Source organism: Nicotiana tabacum, chromosome 15 (assembly GCF_000715075.1).
Source record: "Nicotiana tabacum cultivar K326 chromosome 15, ASM71507v2, whole genome shotgun sequence".
Taxonomy (NCBI): Eukaryota; Viridiplantae; Streptophyta; class Magnoliopsida; order Solanales; family Solanaceae; genus Nicotiana; species Nicotiana tabacum.
In genome coordinates this window covers 126160977-126168125 of record NC_134094.1, presented here as the reverse complement: position 1 = coordinate 126168125, position 7149 = coordinate 126160977, and positions in this window count along the sequence as shown.

The window sequence follows — 7149 nt, the reverse complement described above, 5'->3', positions numbered from 1 at the left end:
CGTCACCTCGTCTGTACGTCGTTCACATGCAATTGACGTAACAAATAATTTAAGGGTTCTATTCCCTCAAGTCAAGGTTAATCATGACACTTACCTCGCTTTGCAATGTCAATCAATTACTCGACCACAACTTTTCCTTTTAAATTTGTCTCCAAAAGTTTCAAATCTATTCACAAACAATTCGATATACTCAATCAAATCGTAGGAATTAATTCCATATGAATTTACTAATTTTCCCGATAAAAATCCGAAATTCAAATATTTAACAGTGGGACCCACGTCTCAAATCCCGGAAAAACTTGCGAAATCTGAACACCCGTTCCGCTACGATTTCAACCATACAAAAATTATCCAATTCCGATGTCAAATGGACCTTCAAATCTTAAATTTTTGTTTTTGAAAGATTTTATAAAAATTCCACTTTCTTTCATATAAATCCGAGATAAGGGATGATTATAGACATGCATTTATGAAATATAAACACTTTTGGTTATATAAAACTTACCCAGTTCGAAATCGTGAAAAACCTCTCAAAACTTTGCCTTAAACGAGCTCAAAATGACCAAAATGAGTGCTAGACTCTTCGATATATACACTGCCCAGGCATTTTCGCACCTGCGGTGCCTGAGCTCGCATATACGAGAAAAATCTCGCATCTACGAAATGGGGTAGCCAGGTGAGGCCTCACATCTATGGAGGAAAAATGCGCACCTGCGTTGCCTTTCGCTTCTGCGATTGTCAAGTCCACTTTTGCAGATGCGCGGGTGCGTGCAAGTTTCTGCAACGGACCTTTGCTCAGCCTCCCCAGTCCGATTTTGCGACAGAAGGCTCACTTTTGCGATCTCGCACCTGCGGTCAAAAATCTGCAGGTGCGATTACAACAGAAGGCAAAATTTTAGATTTTGCTTAAGTCTAATTCTTGTTCCGATTTCGATTCGAGTCACACTCGGGGTACTTGGGATCCCGTCCGAATATACCAACAAGTCCTATAACATAATACGGACTTACTCGGGGTCAAAAATCACGTCAAACAACACTGAAATTACAATTCACACCCCGATTCGGACGTTGAGTTTGAAACTTTCCATTTTCAAATCTTGTGCCAAAACATACGAAGTCGTAAATGATATAACAGAGCTATTTAAATTTTTAGAATCGGATTCCAGCTCCGATATCATAAAGTCAACCCCGTGGTCAAACTTGAAAATCTTTAGCCTTTAAATTACTAGTTTTTGTTAAATGGTCATAACTTGAGCTAGGGACCTCCAAATTAGATTTCGGGCATACGCCCAAGTCCCAAATCACGATACGGACCTGCCGGAACTATCAAAACACTAATCTAGTTAGTTTGCTATAAATGTTGACCAAAGTCAACTCAATTGAGTTTTAAGGCTCTATTTCACATTTTAATCCATTTTTAACATAAACACTTTTTGAAAAATTGTACGGACTACGCACACAAGTCGAGGAATGATAAATAGTGCTTTTCGAGGTCATAGAACATAGAACTAATTATTAAATTTAAAGATGACATTTTGGGTCATCACATTTTCCACCTCTAAAACAAATGTTCGTCCTCGAACGGAGTTAGAAAAAGTACCTAAGCTGGAGAAAAGGTGTGGATATTTACTCAGCATGTCCGACTCGGACTCCCAGGTAGATGCCTCTACCGGCTGACCTCTCCATTGCACTCGAACTGAAGGATAACTCTTAGACCTCAACTGCCGGACCTGCCGGGCTAAAATAGCAACCGGCTCCTCCTTGTATGTCAAATCTTTGTCCAATTGGGATGAGCTGAAATCTAACACATGAGACGGATCACCATGATATTTCCGGAGCATAAACACATGGAACACCAGATGAACCGCTGATAAACTAGGCGGTAATGCAAGCCTGTAGGATACTTCACCCACCCTCTCAAGAATTTCAAAGGGTCCGATATACCTAGGGCTCAACTTGCCTTTCCTTTCGAACCTCATTACACCTTTCATAGGTTTAACCCAGAGTAATATTCTTTCTCCAACCATGAATGGAATATCACGAACTTTACGGTCGGCATAACTCTTTTGTCTAGACTGAGCTATGCGAAATCAATCCTGAATAACCTTGACCTTATCCAAGGCACCCTGTTCCAAATCGGTACACACTAACCAAGCCTCTCCCGGTTCAAACTAGAGAACTAGTGAACGACATCGCCTTCCGTATAATGCCTCATATGGAGCCATCTGAATGCTCGACTGGTAGCTATTATTACAAGCAAACTCCGCAAGTGGCAAGAACTGATCCCAAGAACCTCCAAAGTCTATAACACAAGCGCGAAACATATATTCCAATATCTGAATGGTGCGCTCTGACTGTCTGTCTGTCTGTGGATGAAATAATGTACTCAACTCAACCCGCATGCCTAACTCACGCTATACAGCCCTCCAGAAGTGTGAGGTAAACTGCGTACCTTGATCTAAAATAATAGACATGGGATCACCGTAAAGGCGGACAATCTCCCGAATGTAAATTTCAGCTAACCTCTGTGAAGAATAGGTAACTGCCACTGGAATGAAATGTGCTGACTTGGTCAACCTGTCCATAATGACCCAAACTGAGTCAAATTTTCTCTGAGTCTATGAGAGTCCAATAACAAAATCCATAGTGATACGCTCCCATTTCCACTCAGGAATTTCTAACTTCTGAAGCAAACCACCAGGTCTCTGATGCTCGTACTTTATTTGCTGACAATTCAGACACCAAGTTACATATGAAACTATATCCTTTTTCATTCTCCTTCACCAATAATATTGCTGCAATTTTGATACATTTTAGGAGTACCTAGATTAATAGAATACCTGGAACTGTGTGCCTTTTCAAGAATTAATTCACGAAGCCCATCCACATTAGGCACACAAATACGGCCCTGTATTCACAGAACTCTATCTTCCCCTACAGTAACCTGTTTGGCATCACCGTGCCACATTGTGTCCTTAAGGACAAGTAAATGAGGATCATCATACTGCCTCTCTCTGATACGCTCGTATAAAGAAGACAGAGCGACTGTGCAAGATAGAACTCGACTGGGTTCTGAAACATCTAACCTTACGAACTGATTAGCCAAAGTCTGAACATCTGCAGCTAATGGCCTCTCACCAACCGGAATATACGCAAGACTGCCCATACTCACAACCTTTCTACTTAAAGCATCGACTACCACATTGGCCTTTCCGGGGTGATAGAAAATGGTGATAGCATAGTCTTTCAACAATTCCAACCATCTTCTCTGCCTCAAATTAAGATCTTTTTGTTTGAGCAGATATTGAAGGCTACGATGATTAGTAAATACCTCACACGAGACACCGTAGAGGTAATGCCTCCAAATCTTCAGCGCATGGACAATGGGTGCCAATTCTAAGTCATGAACAAGATAATTTTTCTCGTGAACTTTTAACTGCCGCAACGCATATGCAATCACCCTGCTATCTTGCATTAATACTACCAAGACCAATGTGAGATGCATCACAATATACTGTATACGATCCTAAACCTATGGGTAATACCAGCACCGGCGTCGTAGTCAAAGCGGTCTTGAGCTTCTGAAAGCTCAACTCACACTCGTCTGACCACTTGAATGGAACACCTTTCTGGGTCAGTCTGGTCAATGGGCTTGCTATAGATGAAAACCCTTCCACGAACCGACGATAATAACTTGCCAAACCCAAGAAACTCCGAATCTCTGTAACTAAAGTAGGTCTAGGTCAGTTCTGAACAACCTCAACTTTCTTAGGATCCACCTTTATGCCTTCCGTCGATACGACATGCCCCAAAAAGGCAACTGAGTCTAACCAAAATTCACATTTTGAAAATTTGGCGTATAACTGATTATTCTTCAAAGTCTGAAGCACCCTCCGAAGATGCTGCTCATGCTCCTCTCGACTGCTGGAGTAAATCAAGATATTATCAATGAATACAACCATAAAAGAATCCAAATAAGGCTTGAACACCTGATTCATCAAATTCATAAATGCTGCTAGGGCATTTGTCTGCCCAACTGACATCACTAGGAATTCTAATGCCCATACTGAGTCCAAAAATCTATCTTAGGGACATCTGATGCCCTAATCTTCAACTTGTGGTAACCAGACCTCAAATCAATCTTCTAAAATACCTTGGCACCCTGCAGCTGATCAAACAGGTCTTGTAACTGCTCCTTCAATTCTTTCAACTCTAGCGGGGCCATACAGTGTGGTGGGATAGAAATGTGCTGAGTGGCCAAAGCCAAATCAATAGAGAAGTCAGTATCTCTGTCGGGTGGCATCCCCGACAAATCTACCGGAAATCCTTCTAAAAATTCACGAACAACTGGTATTGAGTCCATAGAAGGAACATTCGCACTAGGATCGTGAATATAAGCCAAATAGGCTAGACACCCTTTCTCGACCATACACCGAGCTTTCATATAAGAAATAACCCTGCTGGCAGAATGACCAGGAGTTCCTTTCCACTCTAAACCGAGGTAACCCCAGCATGGCTAGGGTCACTGTCTTGGCATGACAATCTAATATAGCATGATAAGGTGACAACCAATCCATACCCAATATGACATCAAAATCTATCATATCAAGAAGTAGAAGATCCACACTAGTCTTAAGACTACCAATAGTAACCACACACAAACGATAGACATGATATACTATAATAGAGTCTCCCACCGGTGTAGATACATACACAGAAGCACTCAGAGAATCACAAGACACAATCAAATATGAAGCAAAATAGGAGGACACATAGGAATAAGTAGATCCTAGATCAAATAGAATTGAAGCATCTCTATGGCAAACTGGAATAATACCTGTGATCACAGCATCAGATGACTCGACCCTAGGCCGAGATAGAAAAACATAAAATCGGGGCTGGGCCTTACCACTCTGAATTACGTCCCTGGGACGGCCTCTAACTGGCTGGCCTCCACCTCTAACAGCCTGACCTCCACCTCTAATGGCCTGACCTCCACCTTTAGCTGCCTGACCCCTACCTCTAGCTGGTTGAGTAGGCGGTGAAGCAACCAGTGCCAGTATGATGGCACGAGAATCCTGCCGGGATCTGTTACTCGCCAACCTAGGACAATACCTTCTGATGTGACCAATGTTCCCACACTCATAGCACCTATCGTGATATTATGGCTGCTGAAGCTGAAGTTGACCCGAACGGGCCGGATAACTGCTGTAGTAACTCTGGAGTGGTGATGCACTGATAGGAGCTGAATGTGCACTAAATGCTGGCTGCCCAGAGTAAGGCATAATAGGACCGTGACTCCCTGAAGCATCGTGAGATGCCTGAAGTGCCGAGTGAAATGGTGTGGGAGGACGACCCCTACTAAAATTACCCCTGCCTCCATGCGAGGCACCACTAAAACCACCAAAATGATGAGGCCTATTATCAGACCTCTGCCCACTCTCTTGTGCAAGAACCATCTCGACCCTTCTCGCGACATTAGCAGCTGCCTGAAAAGAAATCTCACTTTCGGTCTCCTTGGCCATCTGAAGCCTGATAGAATGAGTGAGTCCCTCAATAAATCTCCTCACTCTCTCTCCCTCAGTAGGTAGTATAAGGAGAGCATGGCGGGCCAAAGCCACAGCATGGGATTCATACTGAGTAACAGTCATACTTCCCTGCTATAGACGCTCAAATTGCCTGTGGAAATCCTCTCTCAATGAGGTAGGAAGGAATTTCTCCAGAAATAGCTGAGAGAACTACTCCCAGGTAAGTGCAAGCGATCCAACTAGTCTGGTCAATGTATAATCTCTCCACCACCTCTTGGAGGAACCCGTCATCTGAAATACAGCAAAATCAACCCCATTGGTCTCAATTATACTGTCACGACCCAAAATCCAACTAGTCATGATGGCACCTAACCCAACCCGCTAGGTAAGCCAACTTTCAATTATCCAATTCCAATAACAATTATTAAAGAAATTTAAGTGATTAAATATCTTAATCTTGTACATCCCCCAAGAACTGGTAGTACAAATCATGAGCTTCTAAAAATAGAGTATACAAAGCGCAAATGAAATAAATACATAGTCTGTTTGAATAATATATAAACAGAGCTTTTATAAATCTAAGGCTACCTTGAACAAGAGGCAGCTATAACAGGAACGTAGTTACATCTTCAAATCCCACAACCATCGAGCACACAACAAAAAACAACCAATATCTACACGCAATGTGCAGAATTGTAGTATCAATACAACCGACCCCACGTACTGAGTAATTAACAAACCTAGCCTTAGGTTGAAAATAGAGACGAGCTTGTACCAAGGTCAGAGTCCAACTTCCATAACCAACAATAGTTCATAAAAATATTAAACAAGTAATACCAGAAGTAACTCAAAGAATAAATGCTCAGCTAAATCATGACTTCTGAAAAATAGTTCTGACTTCAAGTACATCAATGAAAACCCAAATCGTTTACCGAAGTTACCAAAAATATGAATAAGTTTGAAAACAATAATTTTTCCAAAATCCTTTCAATAATAAATAAAATATCTCATTTTCTTTCCAGATAACCAGTGTAAAATGATGCATCACTATGCCCATCTGTCAACATGTGTGAGAAATCATGAATAATGTGATACCGTACAGCATGAGGAAAACACATCTCTTTGCATATATGTCATGTGTGCATGTCTATGCAATGTATCTTAGATATCATACTCATGTACTCACACTCTCAGAGTACTCAATCTCACTGTCTCGCATTCTCTCTCACTATGCTCAGCACCCTCAATCACTCAGCGCTATACAATACATGTTGTGGCATGCAGTCCGATCCCTGTTTATAGTCGACTGCACTCGCTGGGGGTGTGTATAGACTCATGAGGGGCTCCTACTGCCAAAGCGCTATAAGCACGGACAACTCACGTGCTGCACGGACAACTCACGTGCCATAATATCATATCTGGATCCGCACGGACAACTCACGTGCTATAATAAAGCCTATAAGGCCTGCTGCAGGCGTGCAGTCCCGATCCACATAATAATCCTCACAATCAGGTCCTCGGCCTCACTCAGCCATCAGTCTCTCCAGTCTCTCTCTCATGGGCTCACAATGCCATAAAAATAGACCAAACTGATGATATAATGTTTCAATTAATAACAACA